This window comes from Myotis brandtii, unplaced genomic scaffold, assembly GCF_000412655.1.
Source record: "Myotis brandtii unplaced genomic scaffold, ASM41265v1 scaffold704, whole genome shotgun sequence".
NCBI classification, from domain to species: Eukaryota; Metazoa; Chordata; class Mammalia; order Chiroptera; family Vespertilionidae; genus Myotis; species Myotis brandtii.
In genome coordinates, this window is record NW_005370762.1 from 722,541 (window position 1) to 745,741 (window position 23,201).

At 46.5% G+C, this 23,201-nt stretch overlaps 1 protein-coding gene across 6 annotated transcripts in view; it reads left to right on the forward strand.

Annotated features, from left to right (window-relative positions):
• TENM4 (teneurin transmembrane protein 4) overlaps nucleotides 1-23,201 on the forward strand; it is a 384,882-nt gene that overhangs the window by 205,858 nt on the left and 155,823 nt on the right. The gene's annotated exons all lie outside the window — the stretch shown is intronic.

Genomic DNA, 23,201 nt, shown 5'->3' on the forward strand with positions numbered 1-23,201 from the left:
CCAAATATATGCGCATAGGGGTACATATATTCTTTCAAATTAGTGTTTTGGATATTTACCCAGAAGTGGGATCACTAGGTAATAAGGCAGTTCCTTTTAATTTTTTGAGCAAGCCTCATACTGTTTTCCCATAGTGGCTGCATGAATTTGCATTCCCACCAACAGTGCACGAGGGTTCCTGCCATGTAGCAAACATTTAGAGCGTTTCTACTGTGTGTTGGGGACCATACTTAACTCTTTTCTGTATATAATTTAATCCTCACAAGACCTTAGATGGTATGTATTTTTACCTCAGCATTAAAGATGAAGAAATTGAGGCTCAAAGAATTTAATTGACTTTCCCAAAGTCTCAATTAGTAAAGGCAGAGAGCTAGGGTGGAAACTTGGTCTCCAAATCCCTCGCTCTCCACACTATGCTACAGTGTCTTACTATTTCCAATAATACTATTAAATATTTTATTGCCATTTATATTATGCGGAATATAATTTCCCCTGTATTAACTTGCAAGCATCTTACACCAACACAAGAAATTTTCTTGAGAAGCCATTAAAAAGACCGTGAAAAAATATCACAGCATCCAAAACTTTTCAAGTAAAAGTATCTTCATATGCATTGCTTGCAACCCTAAGACCTGACAAGTCAGTATTGCAGCAGTTTGGGTCTCCAGATAGCATCTTCTCTTTTAATTTTGGTTGATGCTGAAACAGAAAAGAACAGATCAACCTGACGTTGTGGCAGATAACAGAGGTGACACCCACAGTGGATTTGGAAACCCAGAAAAAATAAGTGAGAATCATTGTTAGAAAACATTGACCCTGGTAATTTTTATGAAGAATGTGCTCTGGTCTGAGGACATTCGTGCTAATTAAAGAGAAAGATCCTTTTGCTCATGCCCAGGCAGTCGCTGTAAATCAACCTATAGTATGTCCAGGGACTAGACAAATATGGCATTCCTGCTCCTTCTCTGGTTGGAGATACAGAGAAGGTATGACATGGTTTCTGGCAAAAGTAGCTCATGGTCTAGAGCAGCGGTTCTCAACCTGTGGGTCGCCACCCCTTTGGCGGTCGAACGACCCTTTCACAGGGATCACCTAAGACCATCCTGCATATCAGATATTTACATTACGATTCATAACAGTAGCAACATTACAGTTATGAAGTAGCAACGAAAATAATTTTATGGTTGGGTCACAACATGAGGAACTATCATAACAGCAACATTACAGTTATGAAGTAGCAACGAAAGTAATTTTATGGTTGGGTCACAACATGAGGAACTGTATTTAACGGGCCAGAAGGTTGAGAACCACTGGTCTAGAGTAAGGAGAAGAAGCATTTACACAGTAAGTGCCTCTAATCCAAGGACAGGACAAAGAAAGGTCACTCCTGGAGTCACTGGTGAAAGCTCCATGAGGATGGAAGGAAGGCAGGGGCGTGTCTGGGTGGGTGGGCCAGGGAGGGCTTGCTGAGGAATTGGCATTTGATGGGACCTTACAGGGTGGGTAGAATCCTCACATTTAAGGAAGAAAAATGGGAGGGGAAGTTGTGGAGGAGTTCATTGTAGGCAGCAGAAACAGCAGGAGCAAAAGGCAGGTAGGCAGAAATTAATTGCTGGCTGTAAGGAGCCAGCAGTTCTGTTTGACTAGAGCACAGGAGGCCCTGAAGGGGAGATGTGAGCCATCTGGGAGAGCCTTGAATGTCGCCCTAAGGAACAAGTTCATTCTGCAGGCTTTGGAGCAAGGACTAAATTGATTAGAGCCAGAGGGTTTACAAGAGCTCATTAATTTATGTAACCAAAAGAGATTACTGGGATTGAGCTTTGTGATATCATGAGAAAATAAAAAAGGCGGGAAATGGGGAGCCAGGAAGGACAGAAGGACTGGTTCAATGGCATTAGTGGTGTCTTTATCTGCTGCTCCTGCAGTCCAGTCCTCTTTTTCCTAGCTGGGAATAGATACCCTCTATCTTCCAAGGTCATCAAAATTGGGCCCTTTATGATTTCCCACAGCCCACTGGACTGCTACTTCTATATGCCCCTGGCTTTAGACCACTTACTGTTCATTAGCCTCTGAGTGCTTTGGCAAGGATCTGGAGAGAAGAATCCAGGACATTCTAAACGGTAATTTGTGTAAAAACCTGCACTACTTCCAAGAAGAAACTAAGAAAAGTGATTAGGAATGATTTCCAGTTTTGAAGAAGCTCTGCCTTCACCAATCTTCATATTCCCTTCCTCCAAATGATAAGATATCATGCAGCGATGAGCAATCAAGGTCTCTTGGTAATCGGTTAACCTTCTTGTAAATGACATTGGCAGCACTTTGTGAATTTTCTCCGGGAAATACTGTTTTGGAAAAGTGCCCTGTGGATTCACCTGTCCCTGAAAGCAGGACTTATTTGGAGCAGTCTGGTAAAAGTGGGATGAAACTATAGGCTGAGGGCGAGCTCAAGTCAGCACATCGGAGATAAACCGTGGCCAAAAACCTGTCCAGTGGAGGAGAGCTCAGAATATCCCAGCTGCACCTGCAGACGGGAGGCCAGCCCTGACAGCAGCTGGCCCTGCCCCCGAGGACGATGGGCAGGCAGCATCCCCACCGCCCACAGCCCACTCCTCGGCGCCCCAGGATCTGTCTCCGCTGCTGAAACTTCTGAATTTTCTGGGACCTGGGACAAGGGCAGGAGAGGAGAAAAGGTACCTCAAGGGTGTAGTAGGTACCAAGCAACAAAGCTGGTCTCTGAGAAGAGTTAGAAATATGTTTCGTGTGCAAATAAGATTCCTGCTAGTGGGGTTTTCATGTTCGTGTGCATTCTCAGTCTAGGGTGTGTCCCTACGGCTGGCACCGCAGCCCAGCGGTGGTATCAACCAGGCTCTTTCCTCCCTTGTGCGCCAGCTGCTGCCTTCATGCTCGTGGCCCTAAGACGCTGCTCCACCTTCAGAACTTGTGTCTGCATATCAGACAGGAAGAAGAAGAAAGGGGAAGGAGACAGCTTTTCCCTAAAGCACGCAGCCCACATTTCTCTGGCAGAGCTGTGTCACTTGGACACTCAGCTGCACGGAAATCTGAGAACGTGGGTATTTTTAGCTTGCCACGTTGGCACTCAAACAAAATTTGCATCCTCTCAGGAAGAGGGAAGTGAACATGGGTCATCAGTGCCTGTCCCGGCGTCACTGAGTCTGTCTGGGACCACAGGTGCCCACTGAGAGCTCCTCACTGAGAGCCAGGTCCTGGCCAGGGCACTTATGTGCAGCCATGAGGCAGACACGGTGTTGGCCGGGGAGGTTCTCACGGACTAGTCAGTGAGGCTGAGGAAACGGCGAAGATGATCCATGTAACTGAGGAAGGGGACAAAGGCGTGGCTCGGTCTCTTTATAGCACCCAGGGAGCAAGGCCTTTATTATTAGGCCTCAGAGGATGTGTTAAGGGGGATGGACAGAAGGAGCAGGTCCAGAGAGGTTGCAGGCAGACCTAGACGCTGTGTCTGTTCACTTTCTGATTCAACCGGTGATTGCTAACTGCCTTTCATATGCCATGTCCTAAGCAGGCATTGGTGTCTCTGGTATATAAAAGAGCCAGGCTTCCTGCCCTGGAGAAATTTATAGACACGCTTGAGACAGCTGGAGATGGATTCTTAAGTTTACATACAGTCATCAACTCTATATATGCTACATAACAGTAAATGGGAAATGGTCATTGTGGTAAGGAAAAGAAGAGGGTACTCTAGAGAAACAAACAGGCCACCTAGTTTGGATTGCTGGGGCAGGGGTGGGAAGGGGAGCTGTTTAGATGAAGGTTTGGAGAAAGAATCTGCCAAGCAGAGGGAAGAGCATGTGCAAAGGCCCTGGGACAGGCAAGAGCTGGGGTTGTTGGAGGAACTTGAAGATGATCACATTGTAGGGTGTGGGGATCAATGGGCCAAATGGTATGAGGAAAGGCTGAAGAGGGGCCAGGAGGAGACTGCACAGGGCTTTCATATGGCCTGCGAAGAGTTTTCCCTTTTGTTTTTTTAATGTTCCCCAAGGGTAACAGGAAGACATTGTGGGAGGTGGAGCTACAGTGACCTGATTTCCATATTGGAAAGTTTCTTCTGCTATAGCTGGACACAGGAGGCTGTGGCAGTCGTCTAGGCGTGGCTCAGCCTGGAGGCCTTGGACATGGAGATAAATGAACAGATTTGAGCTGTATACTGACCCTTGGAGTTTATTGGCAAACCCCCCAATAAGGAATTAAGATGGTGTTTCCTAAGGGCAGATATGAAAGGAAGAGAAAAGGGTTGAGGAACCGTCCATTCTGGGAGTGAGTGATGTCGTGCAGCTGGCAAAGGAGATTGTGAGGGTCAGAGGTTGTGAGTGGGAGGGGCCTGGAAGGATGTGCTGGTGGGAAGTTCAGTAGAAAGAATCCATGAATTTTAGGACTCCTCCACCAGCATTTTAGCCATCCTCCTCCTCCTGCAGCCAGAGCTTCCATCTCACTTCTGGTTTATGTTTTTGCCACTTTGGGATACATTATGCCACAAGTCTTCACACACCTTTCACTTATTTAAATCTCACTTTTAAGGATGAGAAAACCAAGGCTTAGAGAAGACCTATGACTTGCCCAGGGTCACACAACCGCCAAGTGGCAGAGCCAGGATCATAACCACAGCAGTCTACTGACTGAGCACTGATTCAGTGCCAGGCACTGCACTGGGGGCATTATTACTTAGTTCTCAAAGCAAGCTGGAAGTTAGATTATGTGTGTTTCCACATCATAGATAAAGACACTGAGGCTTGGAGAGCTCATACTATTTGCCAAGATCTCCTAAGTGGGAAATAACAGTGCGAGGTTAGCACCCCAAAGCCCAGGCTCTTTCTCTTACATGTTAGCAACAAGGTTTCTAGTGCGAAATGACATCCTCATACATATGTGTGTCCTCATACACTCTCATAGTCAGAGAATTGTCATTGTAGATGGGGTCTCAGAGATTATGCCATTCACACCTGCTGGGCCCGCAGTGTGCCAGCAACATGTCTGCTGTCAGCAGCTGCAGGGGACCCATCTGCCTTGTTCTGAAGAACAGCCTGACCCATACTGACTCCAAGGAGCCCCTCCTCCCAGCCCATCCAGGTGGAGTTTCCAGCAGAAGAAATTTTATCAGTGATGGTTTAATTTTATTTTCTGACTAGAGGCCCAGTGCATGAAATTAGTGCACTGGTGGGGGTGGGGGCGTCCTTCAGCACCCTCTCACAGTCTGGGAGGCCCTGGGGATCGGGCCTAAGCTGGCAGTTGGACATCCCTCCCGCAGTCCGGGACCCCTTGCTCCTTATCGCTCGCCCGCTCGCTCCTTACAGCTCAGCTCACTGCTCTTTAGCACTGCCACAGAGGCGGAAGAGGCTCCTGCCACCGCTACTGTGCTCGCCTTTCATAAGCCCGGCTTCTGGCTGAGTGGCGCTCCAGCTGTGGGGGCGCACTGACTACCAGGGTGCAGCTCCTGCATTGAGCGTCTGCCCCCTGATGGTCAATGCACATCATAGTGATCAGTTGTTCTGGTTGTTTCACCATAACGGTCGCTTAGGCTTTTATTATATAGATCATGGTCAATGTACATCATAGTGATCAGTCGTTCTGGTTGTTTCACCATAACGGTCGTTTAGGCTTTTATTATATAGATCGCTCTTTTCTCTCTCAGTTGTTAAAGGCAGCTCATCCCCATCTTGCCAGCTAGCATTTCTATTGCAAATCAGCATCTTTAGGAGGGTTCTCACATGGTGGTATCTTTTTTCTTTCCCTTTACAGCACCACTGGTATGTGGGACATGGTTAAATGTCTGCCCTGCTGTTCTGTAACACCATCTGCTGGACTTGGCATTGGTGGTAGATAGTTGAGGTTGTTGCTGTGGCCAGAGAGGCAGTGTGGTCCAGAGAAAGGGCAAAGGCTTTGGAGGTCAGCAGACCTGGGTTCGAATTCGGGCTATCCTGTTTATGAGCTATGGGACTTTGGATAAGTCTGAGCCCCGCCTAACTTACCTGTAATTTGGAAAAAAATAAAACTCACTCTAGAGCGTCTGACACCGGCATGAAAACATGTGATTCATAGTAAGTTCTCAGCATGTTTTTAATTCAACATTTGCTAAGCATCTATATTGCTAAGTGCTAGCGATTCATCAGTGAACAAAACAGAAGCCTTGCCCTCAAAGAGCCTGCAGTCAACTGGGCTATAAATTAAACCATCACTGATAATTTCCCATAATAATTCTAATATGAGGTGATCTGCTCCGACAGAGGGGCTTCTGCAAGCTCCCAGAGGAGGAGGTTGGAGGCCACTACCACTGCCGGGGGTGCAGGAGGAGGTGGCGGGACATGAAGGACTTATTGTGAGAAAAGCGCTCAGTGAGCTGGAAAGCAGTGTACAAATATTAGTTATTACCCGCTTGGGGCCAAACAGAAGTGAGAAGCAGAAAGGAATGATAGGAAAAGCGTTACTAAAAAGAAAAAAGGAGGCATTGAGATAAGATAGTAACTATCTCTGCCCAACCATGGATGTGGTCCCTGTGACCAGGCAGGAAGGGATCGCTCTCTGCATTTTAGAAATGAGGAAACAGTCCATGGCCAGCGGCTCGCATGAGGACCTGAAGCCAGGTCTTCTGCATCTAATCCCAGCACCTTCTCCTGGAGCCCAGCTGCCTGGAACGGGACTCTGAACATGGCAAACCCTCCTCTTCTCAACAGTCTCACTATTCAACAAATATTTGTCAAGTACAAACCACGGGCTACGTACCAGCCTATTTTTATTTCTACCTTATGGATGAGAAACTGAGGCCTGAGGAGGTTAGGTCATTTGTCCATCAGAGGGTCAGTGAGCACCAAGGGGAAGGGTCAAATGATCACAGGTGCTCTCTGCAGCCTGGAACCTTCTGTGGACATGAACTTGTGGGCAGCTCTGAAGGAAGGAGGGCACAACTGCCAGTTCAGGCACTGCCAGAGGCACCCGGCTGGGGAATGCTCTTTCGGTCCCGGGAGATCTGTGCATTCCAAGGCTGCTGGATTCAGAGGCCAGAGCAACTCTGACACCATTTCAAATCCCGCAGTCATTTTAGGCCAGTACTGCTGCAGCTCACACCATGGAAACATGGGACAAGACACTGTTACCTGTCCTTAGACATTTGATCTGCTTCTGATTCCATAAGGAGCTCCTCAAATGTTTCATTCTAGTTTCAGACCTTGACATTCTTTACAAACTCCTCCCTGCCTCACTGAAACTACTTGAGAAAATCAATAATATTAATAGCTACTGTTTGTTCAATGCCTACCATGTCTAAGTATTATCCTAAATATTTTATGTAAACTGTTTCAGACCCTCCCAACAGGTAGACAAAGTCGGTACTTTTCCCCAGAAGAAAGTGGAGCTCAGAGTGTGTAAATGACTAAGCAGAGGTTTCACACCAGCCAGTAAAGGAGCTGGATTTTGAACCCAGGTCTGTCTGACTCAGATACCCACACTTTTCTTCTCATCTCCTTCCTCGCCTATGCCTTTGTGAGAGCGTCTGTTGTGTCCACTGGGAGTGGGTAGAGGGTATGAGGGTGTGATGTCCAGAGAAGAGCCTAGAAAATGAGGCAGGGGCCAACCTGGGAAGGTGAAGGTCTTTGTGGTCCAACTCAGCAGTCTGGTTTTCAAGGCAGAGGGGAGCACAGGGTCATTTTTAAGCACACATGTGGTGTGACTCAGGTCTTGGACAGGTATCTTTGGCAGTGGTATCTACTACTGGGTTGGTTTCTCAAACTAACACAGGGAAACCATTGAAAGACTGTTCAGTAGCCAGCAGGGTTAGATGAGAGATGAGGGCCTGGATTGGGGCAAATGCCACTGCTCTTGTGTAAAGGAGGGGATGCATTCCAGGACGTTACAGACTGGTTTCAACCTTGCAGAATGGATGCACTGTGATGTCATTAATTAAGTTAAGAAGTAAAGAGAAAACGTGGGTTTGTTGGGGAAAGGAAGTAGGGAGACGGCAAATTCACATTAAATGTGAGCTGCTAAGAGATTTCCAAGTGGATGTTAGTTGTTGGCAGTTACCAATAGGCAGATGGATAACCAGGTGTTGACTTGAGGAACAGCTGTGGCCTGGAGACGGAAACCCAGTGGGCGTCATCAGTGTAGATGCCAGAGGGGGCAGGTGGGAGGGTAGAAGAGTGAGAAGCAGGGACTCAAGGATGGGACCCGACCATTCAGAGGGTGGGCACTGGGGAAGAGACACATAGAGATTAGCTTTAGAGAAAAGGTAGGGATCTGATGACAAAGAAGCTGCTGGAATTGGTCATTAGGAGGCCATTGGCAACCTCAGTCGGAGCAGTGTCCACCTCCTGTCACAGGTGCAAGTGGGGTCACCACGAGTTCAAGAGTGAGTGAGAGGTGTGGAGTAGAAACAATTCCTTCTAGACAGAGCAGGGAAGGAGACAGATCTGAGTAACCTGAGGAGGAGGCAGGTTCAAGGAAAGGTTTATTTAAGGTGGGGGGAGCCTTGAACGTGTTGTCAGCTGTGGGAGAGGAGCCAGGGGAGAAGATGGGAGGCTCAGGAGAGAGGGGAGATGATTAATGAAAGGAGGTGGGAGACAGAATGAAGGGCAGATGCAGAGGGGCTAGACCTAGGGAAGGAGGAGAGACACCTCCTGTGGGACAGGAGCGGGCGGTGAAGATGAGAAAGGATGAAGTGTGAAGGTGGAGGAGCGTGGAATACAGGACAGGGTCTGCACTGATCTCAGGGTGCAGTGTTTTCTAGAAATGGACTGCCTCACCGACTAAGCCCTTTATGGCCTGGATTGTGTGTTCCCTTCCACGAAAAGGCAGCCTCAAGGCAGCACTGAATCAAATCAATTCTCTGGTGTAATCCAGCAGTAGAGAGAGCGGTAACGTGGCTTAGTGGTTAAAGAGTGGATTGGAAGCCAGGTGGCCTGGTTTATATCCAGTCTCTACCACTTATTGACTGTGATAGATAACCCATCATTGCCTCAATTCCCTTATCTGAAAAATTAGTACCCACTTCATGGGCGTAATTATGAGGGCAGAATGAATTAATATGTGTTAAGTACTGAGGACAATGCGGGGCACATGATAGGTGCTATACAAGTGTTTGTTCGTTATTGGCAATATTAGTTGCTAATAACTTTCAAGTGTTTACAGGGTCCGAGGAGTGTGTTAAGTGTTATACATACATTATCTAACTTAAATTTTGTAACAGCCTCAGGGAGGCAGGAGCAATTATTTCCTTTATGTAGATGAAGAAACAAGGTTCAGAGAAATTAACAAACTTGCCCACAGTCCCACAAGGACTAGCACAGAGCCAGGATTTGCGCCTGAGACGGGCTGATTCCAGAATCCATGCTACACTGGCTTTTGCACACTTTACCCAGGCCCCTCCCAAGTCAGCACCCACTTCCCTGGCACCCCTCATTTCCCCCTTCCTGTGGCAATGGGGGACACCTCAGCTCTGCTCCGAGGACACCATGGGGTTGTGCTTTGTCACTCCTTGGCACTTCTCTGGGCCAAAGAGTTTGGACCAAAGGATCTCTCTACATGTGGAAAGAGCGCCTTTATCTTTACAATCAAGCAAAGGTTTAGTGGTTGCAAACCTAACAGAGGTTTGGGCAGGTTTCTTGCTGGTTAAAGGGAGCCGTGGACCCTCTGTTGAAATGACAGGACTGTGAGTGTTATATGAAGGGTCATAAAAAGCCGTAAGCCAGAAACCTCAGAACATCTGGTTTCAGTTTGAGTAGCTGCTTGTTCATGCCTTTATCTGAGCAGCGCTCATGTTCGGGGCTAATAGAAGCACAGTTTGTTTCATTCCTGGTTCATATTACATATCAGCCTGATTTTTTATTTTCATTTGTGTCAAAGGCCAAGGAATCCATGCGAGAGTGCAAGGGATGGACTGTATATTTTAGGAAAGTGAGAAAAAGTCCTGTATCCAAAAGCAGGAAGACCGGGGTGGTATTTTTCACAAATACCATCTGAGTTTTCTCAAGCCTGTAAATGCAAGCTATTCTTGGGGAAGCTTTTATTGGGGAAGTTGTTCCACCCTTGTCTCTTTCTTTTCAATGCTAGTGGAGGAACGTGAAGTCTGTGGAGCTTCTCCCAGGTGCTAAGCACTACCCTAAGCACGATTCGTTTACATTAGTGCGTTTTCATTCTCACAACCAGCCTTTTCCCGTCAAAGCTATCATCCCCATTTTCCGGATAAGGCAGCGACTATGTTCCATGTCACACAGAATCAGAGCCCAGGTGCATCTGGTTCACACTTATTGTACAAATGCCCAACACTTTTTGATTGCACTGGGCTGAGATAGGTCTTAGGTGTTCCATATGTGATTAAAGAAAAAAGAAAAACACCTTTGAAGACAATACCAGGTCATAATAATACTGAAAATGAAAAAATTCTTTGCATAATAAAGATTTCTACCCAAATTCCAATGCTTCCTGGTTAAATGGTAGACAGGTTCCCTTTAAAATCACTTAGAAACCCAGCCAGTGTGGCTCAGTGGTTGGGCATCAACCTATGAACCAGGAAGTCATGGTTCGATTCCCAATTCCCGGTTAGGACACATGCCTGGGTTGCGGGCTCGATTCCTCAGTGTGGGGCATGCAGGAGGCAGCTGGTCAATGATTCTCTCTCATCATTGATGTTTCTGTCTCTCTATCCCTCTCCCTTCCTCTCTCTCTAAAATTGATAAAGATATATTTTTTAAATCCTATATAATAAAAGCCTATATGCAAAACGACCGAACGGTGGAATGACCGGTTGCTATGATGTGCACTGACCACCAGGGGGCAGACGCTCAATGCAGGAGCTGCCCCCTGGTGGTCAGTGCACTCCCACAATGGGAGTGCTGCTCGGCTGCTCCCACAGTGGGCCTATCCCCACAGGCCACACCCCCCACCAGTGCATGAATCACATGCACAGGGCCTCTAGTAAATACATAAAATTGCTAAGAAATAAGGATAATTTTTTGTTGGCATTGTTTTAGAAGTTTTGACCAATACGAGACATTCTACAGCGACAAGAGTGTCAGACAAAGCCATCCCTACGTATTTGTGAAGGATGTGTTTGTATTCCTAGAGAACACACACACATTAATTGAAAAACTATTTTACTTAATAAGGATTCAGAGCTTGTAACTGAGGTACGAGGTAGCTTCACAAAAGTCAATAGATTTCCCATATACGTACAATAACCAGCTATGAAATATAATGAAAAATGTCTCAGTCAAATAAATCAATAAAAATTAAAATATCATCTTAATGAGAACTATATGTGACCTGTCTGACAAAAACTGTGAAATTTTATTGCAAACTATAAAACAGGACATGAATAATTAGGAAATATAACATGTTCCTCAATGAGAAGGTGAAATACTCTAAATATGTCAGTTTATAGGTTAATAGAATGCCAGACAGAATCCTAAAGGGAATTTAGGCGATTTGGTTGAATAGTTTAAGACCTCAACTGGAATAATAAACAGATGAAAGTATAGAAAAAATTGCAAAAAGAATAATGAAACGGTACTCATCTTTAAAGATATTAACATAACTATAAATCTATAATACAAGAGAATAGGAGTCAAGCAGGCTAATGAAAGAAAATGGCCTAGAACCATTGCCAGTTCTATGTAAAAATTTAATATTTGAAAAGGGGAGAATTGCAAATGATTGGAGAAGAAAAGGTTTAATCAGTAAATGTTGCTGGAATAACTTGGAACACCTCGGGTTAACGCAAACTCCACAGAGTGGCATTCTGAGGGATAGATGTGGTTGAGAGACACGGAGAAAGTTTTTGTAGCCTACAGTGTTGGCCCAATATTTAAAAATTGGACAATTTCCCATAAAACTGTAGGGTTATGGTTTACCTTTACAAATTAGAAGACCAAAATCCCTGCAGGAACAAGCCTCTGCCCCATTAAATACTCTGTAATTTAACACAGTCTCCACCTCCTCCCTTTTCTTATATTTGACCTGCCCCACTCCTTTAACTTACCTGCCTGGCCCCTGGAGGAATTAGAGTTTTTACCCTCTGATTCAGACTTCACCTCACACCATATGCACAAATAAATTCCAGATGGATTAAAGAGGTAAATGCTTAAAAGTCAAACCAAAAAAGGGTAAAACCTAATATTCGCATATCTCTGACTTAGAGAGGACTTTTAAGCTTGAAAGTCATTGAAAAACTGACAAAGCAAAAGACTAAAAATGTAAAACTTCCATATGTCTTAGAAGACTTATAAAAATAAGAAGAAAAGTGGTAGACTGGGAAAATACTGGCAATAATTATGAGAGATCAAGGAAGAGTTACTATCTATATTATATTAAAGTGCATATCCTGTGGGAAAAATTATTGATTTCATAGATAAATAGCTAAAGCTCATAGATAAATGGCTAAAGTGTAAAAAAGCTTCCAAAAATATATAGTATGCTATAAACATACCTGAAATATGTTTAACTTCATTAGTAATCTAAGAAGTGAAAATTAAAATAATTGTGTATCTTTATTTTTACCTAATAAATTAGAAATCCCCTCCAGGTTAATATCCAATCCTGAAGGGGTACAGTGCAACTGTACCCATACATATTACTGGTGCATTGTAAATCAATACACCCTTTGGGAAAGCAAATTGGCATTTTGTATTAAATCATAAAAATGTTCATATTTTCAACTTCTGAGAGTCTTGCTTAAAGAAATAAACCAATACGTTGGGAAAGCTGCTTGCTTATCTCAGCATTGCATACAGTTGTGAAAAATTGGAAACAATACAATTTCTAATAAGAAGAAAGCATATAAGCAAGTATGGAATATTCACTTAATGCATATCATTCAGACATTAAAAATTATAATTGTAGCCCTAGCAGTTTGGCTCAGTGAATAGAGCGTTGGCCCTTGGACTGAAGGGTCCCGTGTTTGATTCTGCTCAAGGGCATGTACCTCGGTTGCAGGTTCCTGGCCCTGGTCAGGGTGCATACAGGAGGCAACCAATCGATTTGTCTCTCTTACATCTGTGTTTCTCTCTGTCTCTCCCTCTCCCTTCCATTCTCTCTAAAAATCAATGGAAAAATATCCTTGGGTGAGAATTAAAACATATATATATATATAATCTTCACTCCTGGATCACAGATTTTAAAAAATACCATTTAAAATAATATGAAACATGGGGAAATACTTAAAATTTTCAGCCCCAGAAATAGGACAGAAGTTATGTTTAAAAATATGAGCACATCTATTAATAACAATGTAATGTGACTAATTCAGTAGTATAGAAGCAGGATTTGAACTTCAATTCAAGCCTTTCTACTCTGAGACCACTGCCGTTCTTACCTGCCCACTTCCTGCTGTTGAAACCAAAATGACATTTCGAGGGTGTTGGTCAGGGTGTTGGTCGGGTGGCCGTGGGAGTCTGAACCTCATGCAGCTCTTCACAGCACTAGCTGATGGGGGCTTTGGAAGAGGAGGCTTTCGTCAGCCTAAGAGCTGGGCTTCTCTAAAAGTTTCCCGTTCTCCACAATTGGCGCAAGTGATAGAAGGGGCCAATCCAGAGGACCAGCAGAGGATCCAAGTTGAACCAAAGTCTGCCGCCAGTGTCATTTCTTAAGCGCTGCAGGTGAACGGACACACGTGTCCCTTCAGCTCTCTGTGCATATAAATATTTTCATTGCTTTGTTTTTACTTTTTAAAGAATGCGTTAAGTGAAACCCGTTAACCCCGAAGGCTTATCTCCATGCTTTCTAAACCAGCTTGGCTTGAGGTGAAAGACAAGAGCCCGGGTGGTCCCTCCATCTCGAATGCCTGGTGGTAGAGGACACCGGAGAAGGCTCAGTGGAATTCACCTTAAGAAAGAAAGCGTATTTGAAAGAATCCTGGGATTTGAAACCTGAGCCTGCAGTTCTGTGCCCCGCATCCTCCTTGACCAGAACGGACATGAATTTTCTGTGTAGCAGAGTTGGCCTCGGCAGTAATAGCCCGCTATGTTGTATAGGACCTTCAGCTTAGTCAGCACAATGGCACACAGATTTTCATTTTTATTTTGTTCTTTACAACCCAGTGAGGTAGGGTGGTACTCGGATTATTGTTGCTTTTTAGGAAAAACAGCAGCTGAGCTTCTTTTACTGGTCCAAGGTCACACAGCAAGTCTACGGACAAGCCTGGGTTTAAATCCAAGTCTGTTTGATGGGTTGACCCACTCATCCACTTATCCTTGCAAGTGTGCGTGCATTCAGTATGGGTTTCTCCCACACCTTCTGCACACCAGGCCCTCTGCTAGGCAATGGTGGCACCTGTGACCAGGTGGACAGGGACGTGCCCTGGAGGTGCTCCCAGCCTGGAGGGAGGACAATGATCAGTGACGATGATGGGCTATGAAGGAGAGGGGTGGGTCTTGGGGAGCACTGAACAAGGGGAGCTCACCTAATTGGGATAGGGTCAGGGAAGACTTACTTTGAGTACATGACATCTAAGCTGAGACCTCAAGCATTTGATGGGGAGAGCAAGGTGAGTGGGAAGAGAGGAGGATTTTAGACAGAAGCCTGAGGACCACCAGCATTTAATGGGCAGAGGAAGAGCCAGGAAAGGCGGGTGGGGGTGAGTGGCTATCAGAAAGTATGCTGTTATTAACGCTGACGGAAGAGAGCGCTTCGGCAAAGAGGGACTAGAAAACTGTCTCAAATTTTATCTAGAGGAACTTGGGGTTGAGTGTATTATTTATCTCCCTCCTGGAGTCCCACCATAATGAGAGCAATGATGTAAAACAAACAAATGAGGAACAAACCCACAAGGACACAAAGAATAAGAGACAATGGCCATCCAGACAAGTCAGGAAAAGAGCAAGTGGGTTGAGTCAGCAGCAGGAGAGAGCTGAGTGCAGGGCCCTGCTGACTGTGATGCCAGGGAGGGGCAGAGCCCCAGGAAACCTCTGCAGGAGGCTCCAGTGGGTGCCTGAGGGCAAGGGTGGGCCTGGAGCTGACATGTGGATGAGTTCAGGTCTAAGTGATATGTGAGCAGCAGCACCTGGACCCTTAGGGTTCCCCCTTCATCTCACGTAGACAATCAAATTATCATTCAAGTCTAGGGTAGAATAAAGGTGTTTACAGCAATGCACAGTCCTAAAATCATGCCTCCCATTCACCTTTTCTCAGGGAGCTCCTGGGAAATGCACTCCACCAAAACCTTAAGGGGAACCCAGAAGGGGGGTCCAGGAAACAAGGAGTTCTATAAGTGAGGGGGGTGAAGAGAAGTCCCAGAGCAGTGGGTGTGGAGCAGGCCTAGGAAACAGAGCAGACCGCAGTGGGGCAGAGCAGGTGGAGCAGGCTCCCACCTAGTGCACCACGGATGCTAACATCATTGTTATTCCCAACTCCCTTCCACGCTTTCATACTTACTGTTCTCACAAAAGGTCACACAGTTGTCCAAATGTAGTGTGACCTTTGTATGCCCAACTAATTCTGATAAAAAGCAAATCAATTTAAAAACATATGGATTGATTGTACATTTATTTATTTATTTTTAGCAAAGCACTAAGCTGTTCCCGGGGGAGACAGATGCATGCAGGTCTGGGGTCCTTTTCCTCTCAGAGGGTCTCACAGCCAGAGAAGGCGTAACACTGAGAGCACCGACACAGCAGATGGGGGACCACGTAGTGCAGAGTGAGGGGTCAAGGGAGTTTTGAGGAGACCATCCAGGAGGGTCACTCCAGCATAGGGTGACCAAGAAGGCATAGGAGGGTTTGGATAGGAAGAAAGGAAGGGAGGAGCCACAGAACAGAAGTCCAGGTGAGCAGCTGCTTGGAGTGCAGGGTGAGGCTGTGCCTCTGGAGGGAGATGAGCAGGTTCCCATTCCAGCTCTGCAGCCACCCAGCTGTGCGACCTTGAGAAAGGTGGTTATCCTCCCTGAGCTCAGAAGGCTTTAATGAGATAACACAGCGGAATCTGCCTGACATGCTCTGGGCTCTTATCTTGTTTTCTTTCATTTGTACTTGGAATCGGAATCCCAAAGCAGTCGTGTTGACTGGCTGAGGAGGGTCTGAACGAAGATGTTTTCAGAGCCGTAGGCTCAGCCCTGTAGTTCCAGCCAACCTGGTTGGTGTTCATCTCACAAGGCTGTACAGGAGAGAGAGTTACACTTGGATTTGCCCACAGTGACACTCCTTGGGGCCTCCAGCTCAAGCCGAGGGAGGTCTCTTGTCGCTTGTTGCTGCATCCATTAGCTGAGTGCCTTTCACAGCCTGAATCCTGCTCACCCTGCATGCCAGCCCTGCCGCTCTACCTAATTCCGAGAACACCTGCGTTTGCACGTGCTCTGCTTTTTTTTAAAATACTCCAGGGCCCATCTCTGCCTGGAGACCCTCCCCAGCCCCAATGCTGAGCTACACTGCCTCCGTGGGGGGTCCCTGGGGTGCTGTTCCGCCTCTGGGCTTCACCCATATATTCACTGCAGGCACTTGCCACATTGTGAGCCATCCTCTCGTCACCCACTCAGGCTGTGAGGAGCAGGCAGAGGCTGTGCCTTCATTATATCTTCCCAAGCATTTGCTCTTCGCCTGGCCGTGAGCTGGGAGCTGGGGTTACAGAGGGGCCTGGACCTCACCGTGGCCCTCCAAAGCCCTAATCACACTGGCAGAAGCAGGCATGGAGATCGAGGGAGGCAACCAGGGGAGGGAGCAATGAAATCAGCTAAAGTCCTGTACCTCGTGCAGAGTAGGTTTTCAGTAACGAACTGTTTGGACAAACCATCTCACTTCTCTCAGCCTTCATTTCCTCATCTGAAAAGTGCGGGGTGACAGTTAAATGAGATGATAGATGAGATTAGTGTGCTAAGGGATGGTGGTGATGGCTATTGTTGTATTTATTGTTACCTTATTGGATGTCTGAGTGTATTACTTCACTATTAAAAACTCGTACCTGCACTAGAAATCTAAGAAGCTCAGAGGGCAAGAGAGAGAGGTCAAACGTCCCAGCCCATCTTTGACTTTCAGAGGGTGTCTTTGAAAGTATGCTCTGGCCAGTGCCCTTCTCTTCATTTACGGTCCTGGCAGTTGAGCGGGAAGTATGGGATTTCCCCAGGGTCTGAGGAAGAAGAGGGGCTACCCTCAGCCATCGTGAACAAAGCTGCTCTCCTGAACCCTCTGCACCATCAGGTGACCAGCGAGCGCAGCAGCCCCTCAAACCCGCTGCTTGGGAAGGACATGCACCTGTGTCCTCTGAACACTGGCCAAGTGCCAGAAACGGAGGCGGGTGCCAGGCTCTGCAGTCGCTCAGGCTAAGACGGAGATACTGTCTCCACAGGTGCAGGGTCAGGATCAGGGGCCTTTTACCCCATTCCCAGGAGGAGGCAGCAGGCTTGGCTGGGGAGGTCTGTTCCCTGGGAAGGTCATGATCTGTTTTTCCTGCTTTCTACCACCTTCGTTGAAAGCCTCAAATCCTAGAAAGCCTCCATTAGCCCCCATCACCCTCAGCTTAACAGTGAGCAGGTGCAGCTTCTCTTCTCATACAGGCCAGTGTGCGTGTGCACGTGTATGTGTGTGTGCACATGCATGTGTGTGTGTGTGTGTGTGTGTGTGCGCTCTGCTGGGCCCACTCCCTAGGTGCAGCGATGGATCAGGTCCAGTCAGCAGAACCAGCCTCCTGTGTCGTGGGTGCGGCCAGGGTGCTCAGGGTAAGCCGTAACAGAGGGAAGAAGCCAGGGGTTCGAGGTGTGAAGGGATGCGTGAGAAATGACCCTGAGGTCCCAGGAGAGGCTAGACCTTTACAACTCATCTGTCCCAGAAAGAGGGACTGATGTCTATAGAAGGTCCATCTGAGCCTTGGAGGTGTGAGCTGACGGGAAGAGAGAATTCAGTGTCCCCATACTCCTGTGTGGGCACATCCCAGGATGTTGAAGTGTGCCATATGGGCGAAGAAACATAATCCGACATGGACTTAGTTGTGTCTTAATAATATAAGCCAGGACTGTGTGGAGATGGAGTTAGAGACTTAGCTGCTGCTGTCCCAGGCTGAGAGCCGGCTCCCTCTTGTCCTGCCCAGATACGCACACGCACAGCATGCCAGGGCCCCTGATGGAGAAGGGAGCCGAGGTCAGCCAGAGGACAGCCAGGAAATACTAACGCACTTGGAAGGGTCCACAGCTCCCTTAGTCTCTCAGCTGCTAATACTATAATACCTACTGTGTGGTACACACTGTCATAGTCACTCCCCCTTTACAGACAAGGAAAGTGGGACACACATCGGTGAAATGACTTGTTCACGGTCACACAGGAGGTAGCAGAGTGGGGTGAGAACACCCAGGGTCTCCCTCAAGCCTGTGCTCTTCCTGTTATGCCAGACAGCCTCTGACCTGGCCTGTCCAAAATGGGTTTGCTTTGACTTGGTTTCATTTTACCTGCCACTGATGAGACATTTATTGCAAGCCCTGCAGTGTGCTTTACATGCACCTTCTCAGTTACTCCCCAGCCCTGCTGTGGGATAGGTAAGGAAACCAGGGTTCATTTAAGGTTCAGAGATGCTAAATGATTTGTCCAGGGTTGTCCAGCTAGTGTGAGTCAGAGCTGGAGGTCAAACCCAGGTCCGTCTGATTGCATAGTCCACGCTCAGTCACGGGTCACAGAGTTCCAGCCAACTGAAGTCACAGGATGCCGAAGGCAGGATCCAGCCCTGAGGAACTGAGCACACCTGGGTGTATGCTCACACTCCAGCCACGTGGACAAGTACAAGGAACCAGGGAGTGAGGAGGAAGGCTGGCCAGCCACAGGGAACCCCCAGCCCTTGACATTCAGGCATGCAGACAGCCAGGAGTAGGACTGTAGACTGCTTCCAAACCTCCTACTCGGTAGACAGCAAACAGCCCTGGCACATGGACAGGCCAGCCTTTCATTGGTCAGGGTTCTGAGGACACATTCTTTTCACCCAGGGCCAGGCAGGCGCTCACATTTGTATTATAAGCTAGTGCAATGGTGTCTTAGAGTCAGAGGGGCTGGAAGGTTCCATAAAATTTTCAACACAGCAACCATTTCTCAGTTTCTTGCAAGATATGTAGTCTTTGCTTTTGTCACTGGACAGTTTCTGCCTAGAGGCTGAGGTAGTGATCTGCCTCCGTGGCTAGAGCAGCTATAAAATATTTAACGTGAACATATAATTACATTACCATGATCTATAATAGGATTTGGTGTCCAACAGAAGTCTAACTTGGCCTCTGGCCCAAAGATATAGACCCAAGTTATTATGTTGAGTGTTACCTACCAGATAAATAAGGAAGAAATACTGTTCAAATCATTGTGAGATAGGCCAACACACATTATAATTATTGTAAAGAAAGATCCACCAGAGTCTGAGAATTTGTCCATCCTATTAATCACATTATTGTGTTATGTCCTGGAAGAAGTAATTCAAGTATATAATTCACAGAAACCATCATGACAGCTCTTGCTAGAGAACAGGTTTGGGGCCCTGCAAAGTTTTATTACTGCATGTTCCCCAAACACACAGCACTGCTTTGGGAGAAGAGACCCCAATACAGTGTCTAACTGATGGAACAGGACTGGAGAAGAGAAATGACAGCGAAGCTGCAGGCCTGAAAAAGAATGTGTAGAAGTGAAATATGAAAAAAAAAGAAAGAAAAGAATTAAAAAAGGAAGGAAGTGAGCCATCCAGACCCCACAGAAGGAGCCCAGCATCAGGATTGGAGGCAGAAATCAAGTCACTCTTTGTTATTTGATATTTGACAAGTGTTGAGTGAGTAGCTGCTCTAGACAAGGCATACGCCAGTCACCAGGGAGACACGGACAAGAAGGCGAATTGGAAATGGATCCCTTCCTTTCAAGGAATTTGCAGTCTGCTAGGGAAAAGGGGCCATATTCATAAATAACTATACTTCCAGGTAGAAAGCAGTGGGTGATACATGAAGGATCGAATTAAATCGCCATTAGGATTCAGGTGAGAGAGAGAGAAAGCTCTCTTGCTAGAAGTAATCTGGGGAGGCTTCATGGAAGAGGTAATATTTAAACTGGGCCAGGAAGGATGGTTAGGAGTTGCACGGAAAGGTTGTGTGGGTTCAGGAAGGGGTGGGGAGCAATTTAGCAGCAGCAAAAGGTGGACATGAGAACCCTTGTGGCAAAGGAACAAGTCTGGGAAGGAAATTGGAGCCTTAAACTCCTGGTTCAGAAATGTGGGCTTCCTCCTTTCCAGTGTTCCCGAAAGTATAGTTCTTGAGATGATTTTAGATCATAGAGACAGATTCTATTTCAACAATTATGAATTTATTTTAGTAAACTGGAAAAAAAGTATAATTAGGTATGTCAAGCCATTATTTCATAATGATACCGAATTTCTGTTTTGAGAAAATAAATGAGTAAAAAAAAAACAGCAAGCGAATAATAGGACGGATGGTATGTGACTATGGCAACAGCCTGAGGACGGTACTGGAAAAAGTGTTGGGAAGCACTGCTCAGCCCAGGGTCATACCTTCAGGTGCCTCGGGGACAGGCGGTGACCACAGCGTAAGAAGCTGCAGGAACGGCAGTGTGTCAACCCCAGGGTCCGGGCCTCTCCTCAGTGAGAGGAGGTTGCTGCCACACTGGATTTCCCAATTTTTCAAGAAAAGCCAGTACGATTTTTCTCTGGACTTTCCCTAAAAAATAAAAAATAAAAAAAATAAAATAAAAATCGGGCAAAGAATTCAAAAATTTTAAAATACTTTGCAAACAAAAGTGTCCACAGGCCTCGGGTTTGTGATGCTATGGAGCTATGCTAGATGCTATGGAGCAGTGACCTGGAGAGACACAATTCCAGAGTGACAGCTGTGGTTGACAGGGCTGGGCTGAAAGGGACAAGGCTGGAGGCAGAAGTCCACTTAGGACGCTGGCACAGTGGGCCAGGCAAGGGGTTACGCCAGCCAGACATGTCTATTGTCTGAGCGGAGTGCAGGCCGGCACGGAGTTCTAGCCCGCAAGTCATTTTTACACAGTTCTGGGTGTTTTCGGTCCTGGCTGTGCTGACATACAGGGGGAAGGGGAACTTGGTTTCCTCTTGGTTTGCAAGCCATCTTGAGCTTGGTAACAAGCCCTGGTAAATGATTGGAGAATAATTAGCAGTTCCCCTCCCCCCACCTCCTCAGAGCCCGTGTCTGTTCCCCTGTTGTTGTCTGTCAGCACAGAATTATTCAGCACAAAGTGATGCTCATTAGATGGAACTCTCTAGCCAGCAGCTGAGTTGAGCTTTTAAAAAACTGATTTCTTAAATAACTTGTTCTGAAGACAGACTTGACGTGAAGTTGGCATGCTGATCAGCAGGTCACTGCGTGGGAGCAGCAGAGATTATTGTTCTGGATCTGGTTTACTGGACCCCCGCCTTGCCCAGAACTGCTTTGCATTTCAAAAGGCTGCCTACTCTGTAAGAGCCACTCAAATACCACCTCCAGGAGGACCTAGCCCTCCCGTTTGGATGTGGTCCACAAGTGTTTGCATTCTTTCAGAGTTGGGATCTTTCTGTCTTCTGGTTTGTATGTTTTTTTGTGTGTTTTTTTAATATATTTTTTATTGATTTCAAAGAGAAAGGGAGAGGGAGAGGGAGAGAGGGATAGTAACATCAATGATGAGAGAGAATCATTGATCGGCTGCCTCCTGCACACCCCACACTGGGGATCAAACCTGCAACCCAGGCATGTGCCCTGATCAGAAATCAAAATGTGACCTCCTGGTTCATAGGTGGACGCTCAACCACTGAACCACACCGGCCGGGCCTCTCTGGCTTGTTTTAATGGACCTGTGTTAAAGTCTCAGCCTTTCTTCCAGACCAGTGCTTCTTAAAGTGGTACCCAGACCAAGGGTATCAGCATCACCTGGGTCGCTACCCAGACCTGTTAAATCAGAAATTCCAATTCATGCTTTTGCACGCCCTTCAGGGGACAGACACAGGCTAAAATTTGATGACCACTGAAAGTATACTAGAGATAGGAGTGAAGCAACATTTCCAGAGCACCTTCTATGTTCCAGGTATATGTCTAAATATATATGCATACATATACACATACCTATATATGTATATAGTGGTTTTATTTAATCTTCACAACAAGGGTATTGGACCGTGGTTTTCTCATTTTACAGATAAATAAACTGAGATCTCAGATGCAGTGACTTACTCTAAGTCTCACCCTCAGAAGAGTTGCCGTTTAGACCCAGATCTGTTCCTATTCCAAAGCCCAAAGCCTCCCACTGCTCCTTTCAAATGGGGACCACACTTTGGGTCCCCCTGATGGCATCAGCACAGCGGAGCCCACAGATACTCGTTTTAAGGGAGGAATGATAATGAGTAAATGGATCAATATTATTGTCCAGCATGATACGGTTGTGAGTGGCCGGAACTGCATTTCAATTGCTAGCAGGTATGTTTTAAAACAAGAATTTCAGTGAACAAAACCCAAATCGGTGCTATTTGGAAGTTCCTGGTCTTGGCAGTATCCTTTGTGTAGTCCTCACTCTGTACCTAACACACTGAAGGCAGAAGGAGTGGGACCAGCATGTGTTATTATCGGACCGGCAGTGGGTGTGATGGAGGAACCTCTAGGTTGGGTAGGAAAGGGTATTCCTGCCACTGATTAGCTGCATGAACCTCAGCCAGTTATCTGTGCCTTCGTGTTCTCATCTACAGAACAGCGAATCATACATAGCACCTTCCCTTCCTCCATACAGAGCTGTTGTAAGGGTCAAATAAAACTGCATGTAGAAATGGTTTAAAAACATTAAGTCCTGCCCAGCCGGTATGGCTCAGTGGTTGAGCATTGACCTATGAACCAGGAGGTGACAGTTCGATTCCCAGTCAGGGCACATACCCAGGTTGTGGGCTTGATCCCCAGTAGGGGACAAACAGAAAGCACCCAATCAATGATTCTCTCTCATCACTGAGGTTTCTATCTCTCCTTCTCCCTCTCTCTGAAATCAATAAAAATGAAACATTAAGTCCTGCACTTAGCAGTTATCATCAAAGCCTGCAAACTACCAGGCACAGCCCAATAAGGTCCAGGTGAATGGATATGTTAGGATTCGTTCAGTTGCAAGAAGCAAAACCACACTCAAGCAACCTCAAGGAAAGGCAGCTGTGGCGGTGACTGCGTTTCTGAAAGGTTCACATGGTTTGGGACTAAAATAGACACTGAAAAGCCTCTGGAAGTCCAGGAAGCTCCAGGGACCCCATTCATTCTCTTC